Source organism: Nilaparvata lugens, chromosome 12, assembly GCF_014356525.2.
Source record: "Nilaparvata lugens isolate BPH chromosome 12, ASM1435652v1, whole genome shotgun sequence".
NCBI classification, from domain to species: Eukaryota; Metazoa; Arthropoda; class Insecta; order Hemiptera; family Delphacidae; genus Nilaparvata; species Nilaparvata lugens.
Window position 1 is genome coordinate 20,617,812 of NC_052515.1, and position 25,598 is coordinate 20,643,409.

A 25,598-nucleotide genomic window follows, 5' to 3' on the forward strand; every position below is an offset into this window, starting at 1 on the left:
AGTGATTTAAATTTCATATACTTCAAAGTCTAACTACAGTGTGAAAACAGTATCCATTATTTCACAACATGTACCTACAATAAACGAATGAACTGTTTAAATGTTAAATTTTTAATAAAACAAGTTGAGACGTGCACAAAATAATACCAGTGTTGCTGAATTGTGTCAAATTTCAATATATTTTCATGCAAGCCCTCATGACTGGATATACAATTCGACCACTAGGACGATTCAGAGAATTCAATTTGAATTTGAATATAATATACAATCATGCGCTTGCATGGAATCATTGAAATTTCACAATTTGGCAACTTGATATTTTGTTCTAGTCCCACCTTTGCATTAAAGTTGAACCATCATGCCACAATTAGTATTCTAGTTAACATATTATTCAAAAAAGTTGACATGTTATTCTACAAAATCAATATATTACTATACTGTAACACATAAGAGAGCTCTTATATTTAGAAACAAGCAAGGAAATTCATAGCTAGCACTAGCTGTAAAATTAACAACACCGTCAACAAACTTATCCACATCTCGTAAAGTTGCAGCTTGAAATAAGTTCAAAATTCACATCCTACCAAGTCCCAACTTGAAATAAGTTGAAAATGACCGTTATTTATACGACAACTTCCACTGTTTGTGACTCTTTGAAACTTACATGTTTCAAAGTGCATTAGAGAGTTGCGATAGTTTGGTGTTTTGGCCACAAAATGAGCTATTTAGTTTCGAAGCTAATAATTACAGAGTAGTGCTCCAACTATTCTCAGAGTTGTGAGCTTATTTGTGGAGAATTATCTGCAAACTGAGTGGGATCTTTGTTGTAAACAGTTTTGCACCTGGTAACGAAGTACCGTGATTCATTAAATTAACTAACAGTCAACTCGCTTTTCGGCTCATGGACCTGAAGGTCACGGTATTGTATAATACGCGCAGGAGGATTTCCTATGTATCGGATTCTTTTTCTATTTCCCAGTTTCTTATCTGATAGATAAGCTAGAGAGGCATTTGAATTGGATAAATTGTCAAAACTACTATTTAATTATGGAAATTTAGAAACTAGTTTTGGCGGTTGAACATTTTTATTCACTTCTATCAAAGTGTTTAAAAATTCACTAGAGAGTTCTCTGGATATCGGTGATTTTGTAATATCAGGAATAAATTTATCAATTCTTTAATCAATTAGTGGATGTGACGCTTGACATTTCGACAATCTCGACTTGTTCTATTCAGTATGAAGCCATATCACAACAAGGATAGTAGAATTTCAATGTTAAAATTATGTATAATTGATGAAGTAGATATTGGAGTAGTAGAAATCAGTAATGTCAAAACAAAGAAGGCAGACATTATTATCTGAGCGATGCTAGAAGATAGGAAACCAAATAGGTTATTGAAAATATAATCAATGATAAGGAATGATAAGAAATAAAACCAGAAATACGTAAAAGTCGGAAAATAGTGAGATTGTATAGATATCAAGAGAACTCCAGTCTTTAATGACGCAAAAGATGTCAAGCAAAAACTGAAATAAAAATTCTGATTCGTTTGATTCCACATCTCAGAGGCTTCATGAAGATATTCCCTTTTAACAGAAAAAACTCGATGTGGAGAGAATGCTGCAGAATTGAAAAAGTTTTAAAATTAGAGGATTTTCTTATCGACTGACTATCTCCAAAGCTAATTATCAAACAAAAGATGTTGACGCTGGCATTGGAATCCTACGCATTTAGAATTATCCAGTCTAGACTGACAGCAAGACAGCAATAAGCCCTCTTATCAGTACTTTAGAGAAGACTGGGATACAGTAGGTTACTATGAACTCTTTATTATGACGATTAATTCTTATCAAATAGTAAAGTGTTCCACAGTAGCAACAATTTAGAACATAATTATCATTCAACTAATTGGAATCATTGAAAGGATCATAATTTAGAACTTTAACCAAGAGAAATTATGTTTCGCGATAACAATTATTTTACTCTTCATCAAAAATATCACATAATTGTCATGAACGACAATTATTGAAATTATTGGGAGAGAAGAAACAAGATTAGCCTTGAGGTACCTCTCTCTAGAATTTTCATAAAATGTCAAAGTCCAGGAAGAGGATGAGCTAGGAATTGTTATTTGTAGGCATACTATCTCCCAATTTACGCTACACTGATTTGAACGTGACACATTGGGAGATAGGATGGCTACATGCTCCAAAAACGTATCCCCAGTTACATGAAAGTGGGTGTGTAAACACCTTTAGCTTTTAATTTTTACATGTTTTGCAGTACAAAAATGTTCATGAAAACCAGAATTTTGGATTCCCACTCAACTCTAAATTGGAAAATATTGACTCATTCAACTATTCACTTATTTATCGACTTGTGATACATTTTTTTGTTTGAGTTCCAATATCGTAATAGCGTAGGTGCTTCAATAATGATGTAGGTAACAGATTAATGAAATTGACTATGGAAGGATGAAAATTCCACTGATTTCCATGGACACTCAACCATTCAAATGTTCGGGTAACTTTTTCCAAGGTGAAGCATGAGTGAAACTTCAGCTATCAAAAATTTGACCAAATGCAAAACTCGTACCTACAAGCAGAGCTTCAAAATGCCAAACTTTTCTGTTCACTTGTGAACAATTCCAACTTTTCCAATAGACTGGAGTTCTTGTGTAGAGCTTTCAATCTCTATAACGATCCCACTTTTGTCGTTTGTCTTGTATATTGATATTTTTACACTTTTTCCAAAATCCTCGATAACACTATTATTTGACAAAAACAAGTTCATCAATGTGAGTCCTAAATTTTATGTGACATAATATTATGAAGACTAGCAGGTAACCCGTATTCCGTAAGGGTATATTTTAAAAACTTGACAAACTGAAAACTTGACGTAATGAAATCTTGAATAATTTAAAATAGGCTTATAACCATCCTCGGTTACTTGATTGTAAAACATTGTTTATGTTTGACATCTAATTTTTTCGTTGTAATTAATTTAATGATACAAGTCGTAACAGAGTAGATTTTTTATTACAAAGGTATACATTTTATTAAGGATCTATATGCAAATTTTCAAGTTAATCAGTCCAGTAGTTCAGACGTGATGATGCGTGAAACGTAATTTCCTATCCCGTACGTGTATAAGCTAATTTACTTTATTATAGTATAGATAAAATGATATTGGGATTTATGATAGAATATTCTTTCGAAAATTAATGAAACTTGAAAAACGAATTCCATTTAAATAATCAACATTGAAGAGGAATCAGTAGATCACCTTTAAAAAATATCAATGCGAAGTTTCTCTCTGCGGAGTTTAACAAGATAGTGAACAACAAGTACTAGTGCTTTCTCAGTTGACAGTGAAAACTAAACATACCTATCGACAATCAGTACCGGATAAAACGAGAAACGTTTTTATGTAACCATAGACTGAATAAACAATAGGCTAATCTGTGCCTAAAACTCTGTAAAATAGTAAATAATATTTTATGTAACTTAGAACAAGAATACTGAAAAGTAGAGACACAATAGAAAATAGTGAAGCTGATACTAATAACAATGCTGCATATTATCGACTTGGGAAAATTTCATAAATACAATGGCTGATAAAATGTAGAAGCAAGGGATTTGTCGCATGAATTTGGATGAATTGGATATCCGTTATTTTCAATTTCATTTGCTTGTAGTTTAGGAGAAATATATCGTTCTCCCTGCTTTAATTTTTTTCTGAATCTTTCATCATCTTCTTCTTTCTGCCTCTCCACTCCATATACATTTTCCAATACATCTACTTTGTTACGACTTGTCTCATTAAATTAATTACAACGTAAAAATTAGATGGTCAAACATAAACAATGTTTTACAATCAAGTCCTGTATGCTGTGGAATCATACTAACAATATGATTTTTGGGTGATATCTATAAAACATATAAGCTTCTGCTTTTGTGTTGATAATGAGATGGGTTGATCAAACACCCCCCCCCCCCTTGGTGGGGTCCAAATCCACGCGCAGAGAAAGCAGACTTAAGTTGAGATGCTCCAGACCACCAATATCCAGTTATCAGTGATGATGATGCTGTCATAAGTTCTAAAAATAGTGTGTCTTTTCGGTGTCAAAATTTTATAGTTTTTTGAAAGTTTGGAATTTTCTAATTAATTGTGATTGATTTAATTTAATTTAGAAGTATTTTTTCAATTAAAAAATGATTTTTGTGTGCTTTGAATTGTAAATTGAGTGTGTAAAGCCGCGTTTACACCAAAGTTATTAACAAAATGTTAATAACTTAATCCTTATATTCTATTAGATTGAAAGGAACTTGACAAACACATATGATCATAATGTGTATGATAAGTTATATTCAATCTAATAGAATCCATAAGGATTAAGTTATTAACATTTTGTTAATAACTTTGGTGTAAACGCAGCTTAATTGAAGAATGTTGAATGACACATAGCCTAGCAACATTTGGACTGTTGTATAACTTAGAATTGGAACCGTTTTGGGCTTATAATCCTGTGATACTTTCCTGTAAGTTGTGTAATTCTGAATAGTTGAATAAACAAATCAAATAAATTAATGATTTAGTGGAATATTTTCATCTAATTGGTTTTCAACTTATCTAAATTCTAAATTCCCAGTTTATATTTAGACCCAAAATTGGACAAAACTTATGAAGTGATAAACATAACCTATTTTTGGACAATTTCTATTCAAATTTGGGAAAAGAACAGTTTTAGGCTTTGAGCCTGTTGTTACTTCCCCAATCATTCATAGTTGAGAATCATATTGTATCTATCAATATATAAATAAATAACAAAAAAAATCATCAATTCCATCCGGAACACCAATAAACTAATTGGAAAATCAATAATATCCATGAAAATTCAAGGTGAAAAGTGACAAATTCATTGAGTGGGATAAATCATCAACACAAGACAAATTCATGAAAGTCATTGAGAAAGACGAAACATATCAGCATAACAGCCTACCACCAGGAGAGCCCAAAACCGTAAAGCCATGAACATACTTGTAGTCTATCACTGTAGCGTTTAACTTGTAAGTGAACCATAATGTGTTAAATACAATAATTAAATCATGTGTGGAACTGATAAGTCCATTGTATTATAATATGGTAGACTAATTGATGGGGGACCCGGCTCGTCGCATACAATACATTCATGCTTAGCCAGGTGAAAACGCCGTGATAGATAGAGCAGTGGCGAAATTCCTGTGCGGAAGTGTGATGTGATCCAGGGGTGATGGCGAGGTGTGAGTTACATGTCACATCACTAACTTGACTTCACAAGATTCATTTATTTAATTTATTCATGAATACAATTATAATTCATAATTATAGTCTAATATTATTTAATAATATTGAGATTTCATGTGGTATCAGTCATTCAGTGGACTTCGCTAAAAAATAAACTCATATTTGAATTATCCTACTTCTCATGAAATTTTATTACATAAGGGTTATTTTTATTACATAAGGGTTATTACATAAGGGTAATGGAATATAGTATTTTCAATCTGGCGATCTTCTTGAAAAGATAACTTCATATTTGGGTTAAAAGCAGTTTTCACCTGGATATAAATAATATTCAGAATAAATATTTATAGTTATTTTGAACAAGTCTGATAGAAGAAGCTACAGTTTAACCCTCGAATAAAATGAGATTCATGAAATACCTAATTACCATTTTCAAACATTTAAAAAAGATGTAAATAGTATTGTATCATGGTTATATAAATTCCAGGTTTAAATGAACTCATATCAAGTTAAGTAACTTACTATCGTAAAGTATTGAATATTGATTGTTATCTAATTGAAGTAAAACTCAAAAAATATTGTTTCTTTCGTGATTATTATTCCATTATCCTGATAACAGAAGCCTATGTGATGGGAGGAGGTATTTATATAACCAATAACCACACCTGACTTCATTGTAACGGGTGGCGGTATTAATAACACTACCCCACACCTGACTTCATTTGTAACGGGTGGGAAGCCAGGGGGGAATTTATTTATGAGAGGACCCAATTTTGTAACAAGGGAAAAATATAATAATAGTTGCTTTAAAAATCTCCACTCAACTGTTTAAATTATTTGAATCCACGGTTGGGAGCTTTGGATGGATTCGTTCATGCAAATGCCAAGATCTTCACTATTGTTTAACAAAGCCTGTTTTAGAAACAAGTAACTTATCACGAGCCAGGAACTTGAAATAAAAGATTTTGTAGAAATGCTACTGATATTAATTTATTAGTTGAATTATACAATTATCGGTCATATTTGAAATTCTGCTGTTACATCGAATTAAAATATTCACTGTAATCAATCCGGTTATTTTTATTCAATTACTTGTTTCAATAATACAACATTAAAAAAATTTAATTTCAAATAATATTTTTCAAATTACTACTTTATTGCAATTATTCATAATTGATATTTAGTCAAGAATTTGCTAACTCACTCTACAATAAATTTAGGGCCTCGGTCAATTTATCTGGTCAATCTATTTGAGCTTAATAAAATAATTTTGGCACTCACCATTGAATTGAAAATTTAACAAATAAATCGGCACTCACAATCACTCACGCTTACATTTCAACTACGGTACTATTTTTTAAACAACATGCTTTTAATTCATACAAAATAAAAATAACAAGGAGATTTTTTCATCTAATTAGGCCGAAGCCTAAATTAGAGACCGAGACTTGTTCTGCGACTACATCTTCTCGCGGTGACGACTCGATTAGAACTGCCGCTCTTCCACTCAAATGACGTGGAACACCCGGCTTAATTTCAGGTTAAAACGTCGCATGGTTCAAATACATTTCTAAATACGTTGCATTAATTTCATGACGAAATCCAAGCCAGTACTATGTAAATGCTAGAAGACTGCAATAATATGGATGGATAAGAAACAAGTTAGCAAATCTTTTATGGCAACACAAAATTTAGGTGCTTACTTTGTGCATGAATAAATTCTTCAACAATCAAAAACAAGGTTCACTAGAGTTCATATTGGGAAAATTTAGTTCAATTTTGATCAGTTCAACAAACTGGAAGAAAGGTACAAAAAAATACAATTCAAACCTCTCAATATTCCCCATATTACACTAACATGTATTAAAATTGTATATGAGCAAACTATCAGAAAATGTATGAAGTAGGCCTACTTGATTGAAGTGATTATTTCCTGGTAACAATGAATGAAATTGCAGTATAGATTATGACAAAAGTCAGACACTTATGAATCAAAACTTATAATACGCATTATTTATCAATCCACTTTTCATTCATATCGATATCAATGTTTGATTTCTCCATGTGTCTGGCTCACTCATCTTTTCCAAATGTCTATCTTCTATCTCTTCTCCTTTCTTCTGTGTTTTCCTCTCTTCCACACCTTTTCCATCTCACTTTTTCAGTGTTTCATCTGTTTCGAAAACGGCGCGACTTTTACTGATAACATAAAATCCAATACCAGCGGAATCTATCGTCTAGTATTCAAGTCAAATAGCTGCCAAAGTACTTGAAAACGTGCGGTGACTTTCAGTACTTCTAGGAATACCCCGTCAAAAACGTTCAAGTTTCTCAAAAACTCGATTTCTCATATTTTTTGTGAAGAATCATGAATTTGGGAACGAAAATATGTTACAAATTGACGATGAAATGTGTGAGGTAGTCGTAGAATTCAACAAAATTGTCACATTCTATCTCTGTTATCACGTGAGAGGTGTTTGAAAAACTCATAAATGGAAACTCTCGCTATAGAAATGTGTGAAAGTATCATGTGTTTTTCATTGTGTGAACAAGATTCTCATTATCAGAGAAAACTGGAAGATCAAAGTTTTCAAGAATGGAAGTTATCGGTTTAGTCATTGAGTTCCTTGGACACTTGAAACCCGCCAATCCCAACTTGGTTTCTAAAATGAGCGGATGGCTCCGATCGGATGAAGAAGGAGCAACTAAGATGAAGACGAAGAAGAAGGAGAATACCGTCAAGGAAGAAGAACCGGAGGAGAAAACTGGAGACGGAAACGGTTTCTCAACCGTGAATGGAGTTGGATCAGTAATGGGTAATAATAACAATTGATATCAGATTATTATCATCCGTTGAACAATTGTTGTAATAAATGTTTGAATAAAGATTGAATGAAGAAAAGAATTAAAAGCAGCAGCAAGGACTGAAATAGACTTGCATGCTGTATCTAGCACCATATAAATTACTTAAAATGACTTCCACTATCTCAATTAAACGGCAAACTAGGTTTTTGTGTAGCTAATGTTTACATTACAGGTTTGAACCAACAGATAATGAATATCTGTTCTAGCCGAGATGGTACATATTGAGGCCGTAGTGAATTTCAAAAACAACTTCATCATGCATGGAATTTCATGCATATTTCTCCAACTTAAACAAATAATTTTATTATTTTGTCAAGTGAATATAGTTATTTTGAAAAATTTAGACAAACAACTGAATAAATTATGGAAAATTTACCTTTGTTTTTCTCCCCATTTTGTAAAATAAATAAGTAAATTAGTGGATTACATGAATTAAATAAAGTGATCTGATCTGATAGTTTTACTTTCCTTGCCCTATTACCATAGGTAAGGAAAATATTGCTTTCCGAAAAAAAATTAAGGTACCCAAATTTCTAAATTTCTATACGTTTTAAGGTCACCTGAGTCCAAAAAAGTGGTTTTTGGTCTGTATGTGTATGTGTATGTGTGGGTGTGTACACGATATCTCATCTCCCAATTAACGGAATGACTTGAAATTTGGAACTTAAGTTCCTTACACTATAAGGATCCGACACGAACAATTTCGATCAAATGCGATTCAAGATGGCGGCTAAAATGGCGAAAATGTTGTTAAAAACCGGGTTTTTCGCGATTTTCTCGAAAATGGCTCCAACGATTTTGATCAAATTTATACCTAAAATAGTCATTGATAAGCTAAGTAAACTGCCACAGTCCCATATCTGTAGAAATTTCAGGAGCTCCGCCCCATCTATGCAAAGTTTGATTTTAGATTTCCAATTATCAGATCTTAGATATAATTTAAACGAAAAATTTCGAGTGGTAAAGATTGAGCATGGAAATCTCTTCAATTAATGTCCAGTAACATTTCCACCTAAAATTGAAAATAAGCTTGAAATTTGAGAAAATGTAATTATTCAATTGCAAACTGTTGGCAACTGTTGATTCTATTAAATCATTCACTATGAAGAGATAGCAGATTTCGTGTGTATCCAGCGTTATTTAACTGTCACCAGCTGGCTCAGATCTTTGACTGAGATGCGCGTTTACACTAGCGTCAGGTGAACAATTTTCATAAAGGCAAGGAAAGTTGTTGTGTGAGTGCGCCACACCAGATTTTTATCTTTAGTATACTTTTAACATCTTCTTTTCTTCACCACCCGTCATTCCCCACTCAATATAATATTATTATTCATCAATTCATTCTTCTCAATCAGTGTTACCCTCACAATATATTATAATTACATTCGCATTATTGTATAATTCACAATTTTTCAATTATCATTTCAAATCAGACACGTTTATCTGCGATAAAGTGTGAGAATAAACTCGAATCACTCCATCTCCGACAAACGCTGTACTCAGAACAGCCCACCACATACAATACCGTCCACATTAGAATGTAAATTCGGCTTTGAATTAGTAATTGAAACCCCCGATAACACTTGAAATAATTTCCTAGCGATAATTATGTGCCGCTGCTTTCAAAATGGCCGGCATTTTCAATTGCCGCCTTCCTTTATGTGTCTGTTGACATAGAGGCGACAAAGGGGGCTGTATATCTATATACACCTCACAATTACATCAGGCCTATGTATATATGACAGTAGAACAATATATTCAAATGTATCAACCTGTTTGGGCTATTTGCCGCTAAATAAACCCGGGCGTAGCACATGTGGTACCAGTACTGTATTTAGGGGATGAGGGACTGTTTTTAGACGGTTGGGGGTTACCAGGTACGTGTTTAGTTGTTAAGGGGTGGGGGGTACTGTTTTAAGGTGTGATGGTGAGCGGGGGAGGGGGTTGCAACGAATTTATGTCGCACCCGCATTCAGATTAAATTAACTGGCGCCTGCTCACGTGCAGGCAACAATTGAGCACATATTTTTTGTTCTTTCACTGACTGCTAGCAACCGATTCCAAACTTTCTATAGTGACATCAGTTGTAGAAAGAATTGATGTTGGATGTCTAAGGATTGGATCGATGAAAGGTTGTTATCATGTTATATTCTGTCACAAAGAAGTATTCCACTTGGGAAAAATCACAACTGCCTCATAACCAATATTCAATCATCTCTCATTGACATTCTTCTCATTACCTGGATACAAACCAAGGCCTCATTTGAACATCTTTCTTGCTTAAAAATAAGTATTTGAAAATGAATTGAAAAAACCGTAGTGCATTCGAGTGACGTCAGCACAGGTAGTGCTCCTACACCAATAAAACACTATCTGATATAGATCAGCTGAAATCAACGGATTTTTATTGGTGTAGAAGCCCAACCTGTGCTGACGTCACACGAATGCCCTAAGCCCCTAACGCTTTATTTACGGAGGTAGTGCTTCATACCAACATGCAATGGAAATCAGATGAACATATAATATACATTTCCCGCGTGACACATGCTTTTAGACCAACGTTTAATGAACATGGTTCATTACAATTATTATTGAGACTGATGGACAGTTCATCCCGAGACTATTTCTAGCCGAAGCTGACTGATTGATGATGTAAACATGCGGTTGACATTATTTGTTGACTAATTCTAAAGAATGTAACATATTCGAGTGAGAGTGGGCGCTTATATGTCAATCATGTCCAACGTAACAGGTGAATATGTAGGGATCATGCCTTATGCTTGAAATGAACAGCTGATTTGAATATTCCATTTTCATTACTTGGAATATATTCGTCATGATATGGAATCATTGTTTGGATGCATTGTTCACATGCTATCATAATATAGTGCAAGGAGAGATCTAACAGCTTAGTTGATACTATCCTATACTATTAAACGAGCAAATTCTGTTTAAATGTTTATATGTTTATAAATTTGGAACATAGAAGGTTTATGATATAAAAATTCGATTGCACTAGGTCTCATCCCTGGTAAAACTTGCTGAACGACATTGAAAGGATAATTCATCGTTGGAAAAACAGTTGAGACTTTCGTCGTTTCTGGATATGAAAATGAGTGAGCGAGTGCGTCTGTGGAAAATTAAAATAACACATCCCCGGAATTCACAAGATGACGTATAGCCAAACTGTAAAATATAAACACGACCTAAACAATAAAGAAACCTTGAGGGTTTGAAAGGTGAAATTAATCATAATTAATAAAAAATAATAATCATATTCAAAATAGAAACATATTTTCGTGATGTTTCCAAATACATCAAATAATAGTTAAATTTCCTTTTAATTCCTTCAACACTTGAACATTTTTAGCAGATGCACATAGCTGCTGCACATAGCTGCTGCGTGGCCTGTGCATGTGTAGTATTTTGTTCATGAAGTGATTAGACATCGCATTAGCAATGACCATTCTGTATTCATAGTGTATGAATAACAGTCCTTTTTTGGATAGTGGAATTAGAAGTAATTCTCAAGTGAAAACTTCATCATATAGTTGTGAATGTTGGACTAAATTTTTACTTTAAAAAGTCCAAAATAGTAACTAGATGCTATTAGTAATAGAATAGTAAATAGTAAATTAACAAATATTGTAGCAAACGTGGTATATCATTCTATAATCTATAAATATATTATAATTTCCTCTTTCGTTATAAAATGTGTATGCTTTTGTATTCCTGAGCGAAGCTGGGTCCCCCGATATTATCATATTATAGAAAAAATGTATAAATATATTAGCTGAACTTAGAATATTATAGATAAATTAGAGAAAATTAATCAATTCAATCTCAATTTATATAAAAACCATTATCACAACATAAGATTCAACTCGCAATGTTGAGAAGGGGTTATAAGTTACCATATCTGAAATTGTATAGAATTCCTTCCAATTGATCAGTAGTTCTAAACTCCATCATCCCACAATAATAATTTAGATAACATTATATAATCTTTAGTTTTCGAATACTATACAATACTGAGTTTATAGATTATTTTTATCATGATGTGTTGTTCAAAATATGCTGCTTGAATAGCTTCAGCTTCAATGCTTTAATATAAAATTGGAGGGGACATCTCAAGGAGTTTGAAAACAATTCACCAATAAACCCTTCAAGGAATCTTAAAATTCTACCAAAGCCTCAAGTTATGCTTCGAACTTCAATCTCAAAGTGTCGAAGATAGAAAGCATAGTTCAATATTTTCCGCAACTCAACTTTCGTTGAGCATAACATCAAAACATATATCATGGTATAGGGCGTTTATGTTCCAAATGTCACTGTTTACTCAAGCCGCCGATAGTGATATCATAGCTGTTATTACATGGAAAGCTTATAGGTTTATTCTTTCAAAAACTATAATAATACTCTTATTTTGCTGAACGTAGTCGTCTACTGTAATTGGTTACAAAATAAGACTACGACGCACTTTCCCTCAACAATGTAGCACAATGAACAACAAATTCTTACTACAATAAAACTAGACTGAAATTACACTATATTATTCTATATTTCTCCCAAAAGTACATTCGGTGACTTGATAACAAATCAATACAAAATATCATGGATTAAATTTTGCAAACGGATACAAAGTATGACGAAATTCTAATTTGTTAAGTTAAAATTTGTTAATGTTGGTACTGAGTCACTACTTGGTTACTACTTTTGTTTAACCACAACCACAAAATCCTTCAATACTAGAGAAAATAAGGGAAGAATAAGATTGGAGATAGAATGAGGAGAAAACTATTATCCTTATTCCGTAGTATAAGTTCAATCTACTAGTTATACTTACTTGATTTTGAAGTGAGTGGAGTGAACAATTCGATTTCTCCTTGCAGATTTTTCTGAAACAAACCAAACGTTCGTAAATTTCTCATGACAGAGGTTTTGAAAAAGATAACATGCTAGAAGTACATGTGCATAATGATTAAGCCCAATTACAATCAGAGTAAGAGCCAAATAGTTATAACAAATTCAAATAATAGAAGATGATTTGGCCGAAAGCCTATTTATTGCCTCTTACATTTCATCATAGACAATACTATTTCAGTATAATCAAACTAATAGATTCTAGGATTTTTCTACTAAACATAATGTGTTTATTCCATACTGGTCATCAGGCTCGCTTCGCTCGCCATATCCGTCAAGCCGACTGGACCCCCGACTGGATCGTCCAAAAATGAGATCAGCAGGCTTGCTTCGCTCGCCTGCATTTTTCATTTGAGCATGCGTCATTCCATCAGAAAGTCAAAGTACTGAGAAAACGCAGAAAACCTGAGAAAAACGCTGATTTTGGGCGTATCTTTGATGAAATATTAGAGTCACCTCATCACAAAATTTTTAGACCCTAGCTAAACCCCTGTACCAAAATTTGAACATTTTCTGTCTATTACTTGATGGAAGGACAGAGGAAATGCAAAAAAACACTAATTTTGGCGTTATTTCAAATTCCTTCTAACACAACATTATCACACCCTAGCTGAGCTTCTGTGCTGAATTTGAACATTTTCTGTTCATTTGTTCTCGATAAAGCTGAGAAAACGTGGAAAAACACAGATTTTGGGCGTATCTTTGGATTTTTTTCAAATCCATTCTTAGTGCGCCTCTAAAGGGCCAACTGAACATACCTACCAAATTTGAACGTTTTTGGTCCAGTAGATTTTTAGTTCTGCGAGTGAGTGAGTGAGTCAGTCAGTGAGTGAGTGTCATTTCGCTTATATATATATATATTATATATATATATATTATATATATATATATATATATTATATATATATATATTCAGTCGTAATCAGACCTCCGTAGAGTGCAGATCGTAGCGAATAATTAGTGTAGAGTAGTATTAGTAGTGAAAGTGGAACAAGTTGTGTCAACACCAACAACCAGCAGTCTACTCAGCAGTTTTTCACAGTGAAAACTACTCAACGTTTTTTTTCTGAGTGAAAAGTGTGTCACCAAATTTTTCGTTTGAACATTGCTCTCTTTAAAAATTAGATTCTGTTTCTTTAAAAAAACAATTAGGCTATCAAACTATCAATAAATTATGGTGTTTTGGATCTATCAGCCTTAAGATGATCCATTCGCCAATAAATACGCCAACAAAACTACCACCATCCGCGCAGCTAGAATACGAGGAAGAGGAGGAAAAGGATGAAATGAATATGCCTCCCGAATTGCCACCGAAAATTAAAAACGATAGCGGAATACGTTTCGAGGTACGTTCTATTAAAATATACAAAAGAAATTTCTGAAATGGGGGAGTGAAATTATCTTGAAAAAGAAAGTATCCAGAGAGGACTATGATTCGTTTTTAAATGTGTGCAATGAACTTAACATAAGTATCGAAAGAATAGACGTTAAGCAACATATACAAGATAACAACGCGGAAATGTTTGGAAAAATTCACACTCTGGAGCAGAGTGTGAATAAACTAGCAAGTGAAGTTGCAAAAAGCCACAATAAGCCGATCTCATTTGCTGAGGCCGTGCAACTGCCAAAGAAGAGGACCGCACCTTCTACATTATCGAGTGCCGCCTCCACTGCTGCAGCCAGGGAGTCTCCGCCCCGGACCAAGAAGCTGTCGCCCAAGGAGAATGTGATCATCCTGAAGCCAGCAAAAATAAATGGAACGGAAAAGGAACAAAGCGGAAAAATTCGAGAAACAATAAAGAAGAACATCACCCGTGAACAAAATTTGAACATTAAAAAAGCTGTTGATGTCCGTGGTGGGGGTGTGCTGTTGGTGCTTCACCCAAGGGCCAATAAGGAAAATGTTTTGGGTGATAAGGTCCTGCAACATCCAAACATAAAGGTAAGCGAGCCACAATCCAAATTGCCAAGAATAATTCTGTATCACGTCGCTGCAGATATAACTGCTGCTGAATTGGCAAACGATGTGTATGAGAGAAATCTCGAGTCATCGTCACTGAGTAGGAAAAATTTCTTGAAAAACTTTAGGCCGATTTTTAAAATAGGACCGAAAAACAAAAACACCGTGCACTGGGTAGTGGAGTGCACTGGTGAATTAAGAAAAGAATTTATTAACAAATCGCGGATTGGTATTGATTGGAGGGTGTGCCGAGTTGGAGACTATGTTGCCGTCTCTCGTTGCTTCAAGTGCCAAAAAATTGGACATATCAGTAAGCATTGCACTCAAGCACAAAACACCTGTGCTCACTGTTCCACTATAGGACATGATGTTAAAGAGTGCCCTAATAGAGACAAAAAGCCCTCATGTTTAAATTGCCGCAATGATAAAAAAGCTTTCGATCACAAAGTAGGTGACAGAGAGTGCCCTTCCTATCAAAAAGCGTTACAACAAATAATTGATAGAACTGATTATGGAATCTGAAAGAAAAATATTCAATATACTGAGGATAAATAAAAATAATAGTGATAGTAAAATCAAGCAATCACCCAACACAAAATAATTACTTTAAATTCCATCCTTAACAAAATTGATAGTTTCTACATAACAACTAATACTGATAAAAGTAAAATAAGTCTGGTTTATAATTTTGGTGAGAGGGTTGATGTTATGATATCTTTTACAAAAATAGGAAATAGTATTAAAACATCCAAAGGACTCTCTCTGCTTAGAAATAAAAAATATTTCTCTCTTGAAGAATGGAATCACCTGAATGTGTTACGAGATTCTAATTGTATAAGAGTTTTGTTTTCTGATAAAAACATTCCTATTTTCATATTAAATGATGGTGAAAATGGGGTACTTATTGATCTTTTGATAGAATAAATGATTGGAGTAAATTCAATTACCCTTTGATTATAGGAATTGATTCTTTTAACAATCTTGGTGAAACTTATTTTGATATTCCTGCCACTGAACTCTTGAGTACTCTCATAGGAGCTAGAGATTTGAAGTTTATTTTTTATTATCGAGGTTATTGTGAAATTAATTTTCTTAATATACCTAAGCTATCTGATAGTCCGGGAGTTGAGTACCCTGTAGGATTCTTTGAAGGTAATAATAAACGTGAAGCATTCATAAACTCTATGATTGAATTACGGACCCTACTTCAAAACACTGATAACGAAAATGCTAAAATATATAAAAAATATTCTTCTTAGGATTGATTGATTGATTGATTGATTGAGTACTTTATTTAAGTAGATTACATTATATACTGGCTTATACACTTATATACAATAGCTTACAATACAGCAAAATTATAGATGAATTTACATAATATAGACTAAGAAAATAACTATTGAACTGTATATGATATGAAAAAGCAATTTGTAATATAATAACTATAGATAATAATCATATTGTTATGCATCTACATAAATTGGCGGAGCTTTGGACATATCAATGTCCATTCTTTGGGAAGAATATTAAAAATATCCTCCCCACTAACTCTCTACCAAATAGATAGGATCACGCATAGAAACATGTCAATATCAGGTGATGAACTAATAAGCGTCCTGAATAGCAATATGAACATCTATGATAATAATTTGAAAAGATTCCTATTCAAAACAAACTCTAAATACCGAATGGGATATTGCTTGGAGCAGGGTGGAAGTTACGTAGAATTTCAAGAGGATACTTTAAAAATTCTCTACTAAAGAACGATATGTTTTAGTCACACGTAATACTACACTTATGCTGAATAGCGAATTAATAAAAACTATAAATAGAATAACTCTTCATGAGTGTAAACTTCCTAAAATAAAGTGGTATGACCGTGTTCCCGGCTGTGGTAAATCTTACTTTATAGTCTCGCATCATGAGCCTGGCAAGGATCTAGTACTCACTCAAACACGAGCAGGTATTAAAGCAATCCGTGAAACTGTCATTGAAAGGTATGGTCGAAAACATTGTAATCGTCTTAAGCTTGATTACAGGACAGTTGGCTCATATATAATAAATCATAATCAGAATAAAACATACGATAGAGTTTTTATTGATGAAGCTCTACTTATGCATGCGGGTTACATCGGGTTTATTGCTAACTTGAGTAAGGCCTCAGAAATGATTGTTGTTGGTGACGCAAACCAAATACCCTATATTGAGAGAAGTAATTATGCCACAAGATGGCATAAAATTCAGAATTCTGCGAACCTTTTACAAAGCAAACGGTAACTCGTAGATGTCCTATCGATGTTTGTTTTGTCCTTTCCACTGTCTATGAAAATATTACGACGATTAATGAAAGAGCTATCTCAATTCTGCCTACTTACAGAAATGGGGAATACCATCTGATACAACCCGACACTTTGATATTGACATTCACCCAAGAGGAAAACTTATGGTGGGTGATACTATAAAGTGGAGAGAGGATGTTGCACTTCACACAATCCATGAAGCACAAGGGCTAACTCATAAAAATGCTATTCTAATCAGAATTAAGTACAAGGAGAATGAAATCTATAACAGCATGCCCCATGCGATTGTCGCTTTGTCTAGACACACTGAAACTTTCAGGTATTTAACAACCAGTCTAGTAGATGATGCTGTGGACAAACTAATTAAGAAACTTAAATTCATAGATAGTGAGGGGCTTGTTAAATGGAACAAGGAAAAGAGAAGTGGACCTGATGATATAAGTTATGAGTGACACTGAAGAAGTTCTGAATATTTTAGAAACAGAAAATGAAACAGATGTAATCGACGATTATTTGAACTATCATTTTCTCGAGGACAGAAATAAAGATGCTGAGTGTTTCAATATTATGTCTATGAATATACGTAGTTTGAATGCTAATTTCGATCAGTTCATTTGCTGCCTCAATGAATTGAAAACTGATATTCACATTATAATATTAACGGAGACCTGGTTGACTGCAGATATGCCGTTCATTTTCAACATTCCTGGATATACGGCAATAAATAAGTTCACTAAACAGAATAAATGTGATGGATTATGCATGTACATAAAAGATTGTATAAGATTCAATGAAGTTTCACTCGATATTACTGATGCTAATGTAGTTAGTGCTGACCTAAGAATTGATGATTTTATTGTGAAGGTGATTGGGGTTTATAGATCACCAAGTAATCAAAATATTGATAATTTTCTTAATAGTCTGAGTAATGAAATCAGTAATATTCCTAATGGAATAAATGTATGTGTGGCGGGAGACATGAATATAAATACACATTCAACTAGTGTTCCTGTTCAAGATTATCTGCATATTTTCAATAGTAATGGCTATAAGTCTTACATAACTGGTGATACCAGAGTAACAACCACAACAAATTCTTGCATTGACCACATTTTTTATAAAAATTCAGGCAACCATTCTATGTCCATTAAGGAGCTATATTTAGGACAACCATAACTGACCACTACGCGGTTGTACTGAACTTGGTGAAGGTTCCTATCAATAAGAATAATAGAAAAGTATTGATAAACACATTAACTAGAACCAACTATCATGCACTATTGGAACGCATAAGGAATGAAGATTGGGAAGAAATCTATACCGTGAATGGAAGCATTGACACTATTATGGATAAATTTGTCGATCGTTTGACCAGTCTCATCAATCAATGCAAGAAGGTAAAAGTGATACCTAACAGACTTCGTCCCCTGAAGCCCTGGATATCTGAAGGCATCATAAGATCAATAATCACGCGGGACAAAATGCATTCTAGACTCAGAAGAGATCCTAATAACAATATATTAAAGAATGAATATAAAGTTTATCGTAATGGTTTGAATAAGATCATAAATCATGCAAAGGAAGTCTACTATAAAGGGAAAATTGAAAATTGTAATAACAACAGCATGAAGTTGTGGAAGTGCATAAACGAAGTTATAGGTGAGGACAGTATCAACGACAAGAGTACTGAACTTGATGCTCAATCCCTCAACAATTATTTCACAAATGTGGGTAAATTACAAGCTCAAACTATCAATATCCCTGATAATACTGGTGATCGATTTCCTGAAATACAGATCGATAACACGTTTTTTATGAGACCAACGTGCCCAGTTGAGGTTGAGGCAACTATTAAAAATCTAAAGAACAACTGCAGTCCTGGTATTGATAGTCTAGGTAATATTACGCTGAAGAAAATAGCCAATTTTATATCTCAACCTCTCTCTTTCATTTTTAATAGATGCTTTGAGGAGGGATATTTTCCTGAGCACCTCAAGTCAGCCAAAATAAAACCTCTATTCAAACAAGGTGACCCGACTAATCCCTGTAATTATAGACCGATTAGTCTTATCAGCAACCTTGCTAAAATAATGGAGAAACTAATAAAGTCAAGAGTTGTTTCTTTCTTGAATCTTAACAAAATAATCAACAAGAACCAATTCGGTTTCCAAAATGGTAAAAGTACATCTGACGCTCTAATAAAATTCGTCAATACTTTATCTGATAAAATAAACTCCAATAAGAAAACTATTGCAGTCTTCCTGGATATACGCAAAGCTTTTGATACAATACCTCATAATACTTTGTTCAATAAACTGGAGTCCTATGGTTTCAGAGGAGTCTCGCTTAAATTGTTCAAAAGCTATCTGAGTAATAGAACCCAGTCCCTAACCATAAATGATCAATCTAGTGTAACTAACTTAACTTCTTATGGTCTTCCTCAAGGTACTGTACTTTCTCCCATCCTTTTCATACTCTATGTAAATGACTTTTTAAATTTAAGACTTCTAAACTCAACTGTGATATCCTTTGCAGATGATACTGCAGCTATTTTTCACGGTAATTCATGGAATGAAGTTCATACCATAGCTGAAAATAATATGCTTTTAATCAAGAAGTGGTTAGATAAGAATACCTTGAGTTTAAATATTGAAAAAACGAATTACATAACTTTCTCTGCAAATAGAGTAGGACAGCCCAACGAGAATCAAGATTTGAGACTCCATTCTCAGTGCAATTTAAACTTGGGTAATTGTGATTGTCCCACCATTAAAAAAGTCAATAATACTAAGTACTTGGGAATCATAATTGATGAAAACCTTAAATGGGATGTTCATATTAAATACATATGTAGAAAAATTAGATATTTATCTTTTAAATTTTACCAAGTTAACAGAATTCTTAATAAGAACCACCTGAAAATGATGTATCATGCTCTAGTCAAGTCAATTCTGCAGTATGGCATAGTTGTTTGGGGAGGCTGTTTCAACTGTCATATTGCTGAATTATTTGTAGCACAAAAACTGATAATTAAAACTATATTAAGCAAACCCAGGCTCTATCCAACGGATATGGTTTTTAGTGATTTTGAGGTCATGACTATACGTCAATTATACATAAAAACCGTAATTGAGTACTTAATAAAATATAGATCCGATTTTCCTCTCACAATAAACTCTACACTTAATTATTATAATCTAAGGGCCACTGCTAACAAATATGTAACCTATAACACTAATATTGAATGTATAAGGAGGCAGTTAATTTACATAGGTACTAAAATAATAAACCTCATTCCAAATCACTTTCTCATGGACAATAAGATCAGCGGAAAAATTAAACTGGATATAAAAAACTGGACATACAGTAATTTCTTCTTCCATTTAGATATATGACTCGAGATTTCTGCTCCAGCATTGTTTTTTCATTTTTCAGTGGACTCGCTTACCTTTATTTTGAGTACCTATTCCTCTGTTTTCTTCCTTCCCCCCATTTCTCCCTTACCTTTTTCCCTCATTACTTCTCTTCTCTTCTTTGCCTGCCTATTACATGGGAAACCATAGTTGGCTAGGTATCTTCCTCTCTTTTTTTTTCTTCTCCAACACACCCAACCACAAAGCCCATGGTTTTTTATATTTGTAACATTTTATTGTGTTTTATTTGTTTCAATTCTTTGTAATTTTGTTTTGTCTTGTTATGTGTGTTTTTAATAAATAAAATAAAATAAATAAAATAAATTAAAAAAAATATATATATATACAGTAGATAGAAGATGCAATAAATGAACTACAGAAATCGTTTACAGAAAGCAGAAAAGCCATTTCTCAGAGTTGTTTTCTGGAGAACATGTAATGTGTTATCAGTTATTGATGGAGGAATAGAAGAAAGTCTTCGTACTTAATGCCTACATGGAATGTTATCGACTCAATAATCATCATTATCCTCTCAGATCACGAATCAGATTGGGAGGATGCAGATCAGTTGTTTCCTTATTATTGTATCAGTATATTCCACAACTACTACTAATTCTAGCAAAAATTGAATAAAACTCTCAATGGAATCTCTGAAATCCTATCATTTTGATAATAATCAATTCACTGGTCATTCGATGATCATTGAAGAAAACGTCATTGTCAGAGAACGTATCGTGTTTGTCTAGTCAACTCATTTTACCAACAATTTCTTAAGAAATGAACTGAGTCTTACAATAGAGCTTCTCTTTTATCAACGCACCGTCATCATGATAAGAGAATCAGATATAAAGTTCAAGCTGTCCACTCTAGAGTTAGAGGCTATCCGATCTTGTTCTGAACAACTATGTTTACTTCCTAGAATTGGTAAAAAACCAAAAAGAATAATCATCAAAAATATTCGTTAGCCAATGTCAAATTTTTAATAATTCATTGTCTGCCAACAAATCGAAGATAAACTTTGATGGGCGTTTATTATAATAAATTCTTTCTACTGACAAAAAAGCTTCAATATCGATATCGATAATCGTCTAAAAATCTTAATGATGAAGTATTTCTGTCTAATCAATGACCAAAATCGATTGATACAGAATTTGAATGGGTTAGGACATTTTGAAACCACCTATTATTCTCAGCCCTTAGAATAATTTTTTGAACACCTACCCACTGCAGAAAACAAATCCCAATAATTCAACAAAATTCTTCAAAAGAGCTCTTCTAAAACTGTTCAACGATTTCTTGGTCACCCGGAAATTTGGAAGAACTGGAACAGGGAAATGGACGTTTCCCGTTCAATACTCCTTTTACTATGTTTTACAGAGATCCGTGAACCCACACATCGTTCCAATAAAACTTATATTGCCCCCGAATATTATAATATGGAAACAACAAACAAGTCACTTTGAACGTGAAACCTTGATTGAAAAAAGTTGATTCCCCTCTGATTTGAAAAAAAAATCATTCGAAATGACTGGTGAATTTATGATTATTGATGAAAAATCATCACATTGTCTCCCGTTATGAACCATTTCATGAAATGGGATAATTTATCGTTCACTGAGAGATAGCTCAATGAATGGGCGTTTTTCGTCATTCACGATCCATATATTTCTTCCGACTTATTTCTTTCTACATAATGGGGTGGAAATATTGGAACAGTGTCCCCAGAATTCCCTTGATATAACAATATGAAACAATAAAGATTCTCATCAAAACAGGAACAAGATCTCGAAAAAATCCAAAGGTCATGAGCGTTTATAGACTGATTAAAGTGTGTGATTTTCCTTACTAGCTCGAACTTTCAACAAAATGCTTGAATGAATGAAATATATCCATAGAAAAGTATTTTCGCAACAAAGTCAAATAAATCATTTGTTTATCAAAGAAGAAAAGTAGAATTTCTACTCAGCTGTATATTTCTTCATACGCTACTTACTTTTAACTCATAGAACACGAAGAATTGCTGAAAACCTCTGATAGATGATTTGAACAATGAATATTAATTATTATAGAACAATGAACTTTTTTCGAGAAGAAACTCAGACTACACGATTTAGGATGTAGCAACGATGTAGGATGTGTATATTCAGGCGGTGGGACCTTCCCGCAAGGGACTCCCCACCAACAAAAGCAATACGAATTTACTTTTTTAGGATGTAGCAAGATTTATAAAAAGGTAGGTTTCGTCTACAACTCCTTCTTCGCTGCAAAATTCCGTGGAAAGCTCATTTAAAGGTAGAGAAATAAGGTAGAAGATTCACAATATATAAGACTGAACATATTTCGAACTTCAGGTGAAAGAGCGTTACAATCTGTTATCTCTTCTATCAAAAATCTTCAAAAATCAATGCAAACTCGAAAATTTCTTGTAAGAAAGCTGTTTGCAACGAATATGATATACTATATTTCTTTAAAACTCACAATTTGAATCTGACAGTCTTCAGTCCAATAAAGCGTTTTTCATCTTTATTACAGACAAATAACGCATTTATCTAACGTTTTACCGATGAGAACGGGTGTTTCCAGTTACAAATTAGTTATTACGAAGTTCCTCATCATTCTTCTAAATGAATTTTAAAATATCGAGAATTTTCTTGGCAACAATATGGGTTCCCAGCCAGATAGATATCTTTCATAAAGGTTTGTAAAGGTATCTTTCATAAAGGTTTGTTTTTCTTCTACAGGAAATGACCGAATGAGTACCTCGAAATTCATTTTAACATAGAACAAAGCAGTTTCTATTGGACAAATTTGAAACTCAAATGTTTCAATATATTCCACGAAAATCCCTCAATACAACCTCATTACAGTATGGAGCAATGCTGTTTCTCATCAAAATTGGAGAAATTGAGAAATGTTGAAAAAGTGGAAGATGCATTTTTCAACTGAAAATCCGTCAAATTCAAGAAATGTTATGAAGTGTGAAAATAAGTGTTTCCAGTATTACTCCTTATTTCTCCCTTTCCTTCAAAAATCATGATGAAACCATCAATTCTTGATAGACACCTTGATTTTACTTCCCTTCCTCAGTAAAAAGCTGGATAGATCTTCGAAAACCACTTGGTGAGAAATCTATACTAATTACCATTCAAATAATTAAATATCTAGAATAGTCTCACAGTAGAAATTGAGTTTTACTGTATAATCGCGCATGTTTCTCCTCACCTTCCAAATACAATCTGAAAAAGAATCTTCTAGTTCAAAATTAACCGCTCACTCTCCCGTAGAAAATAGGCTAATGAGACCCCCAAAAACTTTTGCGAGTTGGTGAGGAACCGTCTTCAATAGACAACGTTTTAGATTTTGAAGAAATGAGGAGAAATCGGAGTTTTCTAATCACTTACGTATTAATCATTCTTTTCGCAAAAAACCTTATACTGTTTTCGAAAAAGTCCCTTTCAATCTACTCATGAAACATGTTATTCATCAGCATATTCTGTTGGATTAAAAGTATAATATTTTGTGAGTTTTCTTGTCACTCATATATCTCTCCCCTTTTTCCAGCGGATGAAACCCACAAACCAACTTATCTCAACCAGAAGCAAAGCCTTTTACAATCGCGATAATTATCAGATCCACAAAATTCATGGATTTTAGGTAGTGCAACGCATTTTGTTCCAATTCTTTATGTATCAACTTGATAGTTACAGAATAACCGAATATTTTTCAAGAGTAGATGAATAGTTTTTGAATAAAGCGACGTCATCAATAAAATAACTCACTTACACATGTATTGGTAACAGAAGAATTTGAAAGGGATAGGCAAATAACGAGGAAGCGGTCATTTTATTGAAATAATGATTATCAGAGCCAGAGAAATTTTGAACAAAATTCTAGAAAATCATTGACAGTAAAAAATTAATGAATAAAATTGAATAACCCTTCAAAAACCGTTCCCCACGTTTTATGACTTTCTAAAAATAAAATAATTTTTATCAAATTAAGAAATTGGAATTAGAAATCGGGATAATTTAGTGAAGTCACGTCGCGTACTTTTCAATTCTTACCAAGTTTCGATTTTATAAAAGTTAACTGCTACATGACTTTCCAATATTTTTTAACACCTGAAAACTTTTCTTCACAATGAAGTGACTTTCCTTATTATGTGAGGAAAATCAGAGCTTTCTAGTGGAATCGCATATTTTCATAACATTATTACTATATAGTTCTCAAACAAATAAACCTCTCAAACTCTATTCAAGCCTTCAAAATAATTTCCTTCTCACTCTTCACTAAATGTTAATTAGATTAAAAATAATTTGTGAGGAAAATCAGGGTTTTCTGGCGAAATCACATAATTTTCATTCCCTCACCAATTTTCAATACTGGAAAAGTTATCAACTCTTCTAGCTTAACGGTTTACTATTGTTAACTGTTGGATGACGCTTTCATATTCTGTGAAAACCAATGTTGAACCGGTCAAAAACCATTACCTATCTTCAAAATAAATTTTTCTCAACAAAATGAAAATTCAGATATTTCAAGAAGTTAAATCACATATTTTTCGTATTCTTAGAACATTATTATTACGATGGTTTCTTTTATTTTTCTGTTAATAATCAAAAAGAACCCTCAAAAACCTTTCAAAACGTATGAAATGACTACTTTTAAGAGAGTGATTATCAGATTGAGGAAAATTTGTCTGGGAAATGGGGGTTCTCTAGAAAAATCGCGTGTTTTCGAATCCTTACCAAGTATAAGCTCCCGCAGATGCAAGCGCTCCAAATTTGGGCCGCAAACTGACGCGACTCAAAAACTCGGCACATAAAAGCTGCGCGCGCAACTCTCACAC

General features: G+C 33.3%; 1 protein-coding gene across 6 annotated transcripts in view; it reads right to left on the reverse strand.

The window, feature by feature from the left end:
* The window catches only part of LOC111043557 (chondroadherin), a 104,140-nt gene extending 78,542 nt beyond the window's left edge, over positions 1-25,598 (reverse strand). For 3 of the 6 annotated variants that reach the window (XM_022328539.2, XM_039439099.1, XM_039439098.1), the window contains exons 1-2: positions 25,498-25,598; positions 13,000-13,051 (exon numbers count right to left, since the gene is read on the reverse strand). The gene's annotated coding sequence lies outside the window, so the exon portion shown is untranslated. Of the gene's footprint in view, positions 1-6,569; positions 6,782-6,991; positions 7,187-12,999; positions 13,052-25,497 lie in introns of those variants that run through there. The other 3 variants (XM_039439097.1, XM_039439100.1, XM_039439096.1) reach the window with 2 other exon arrangements.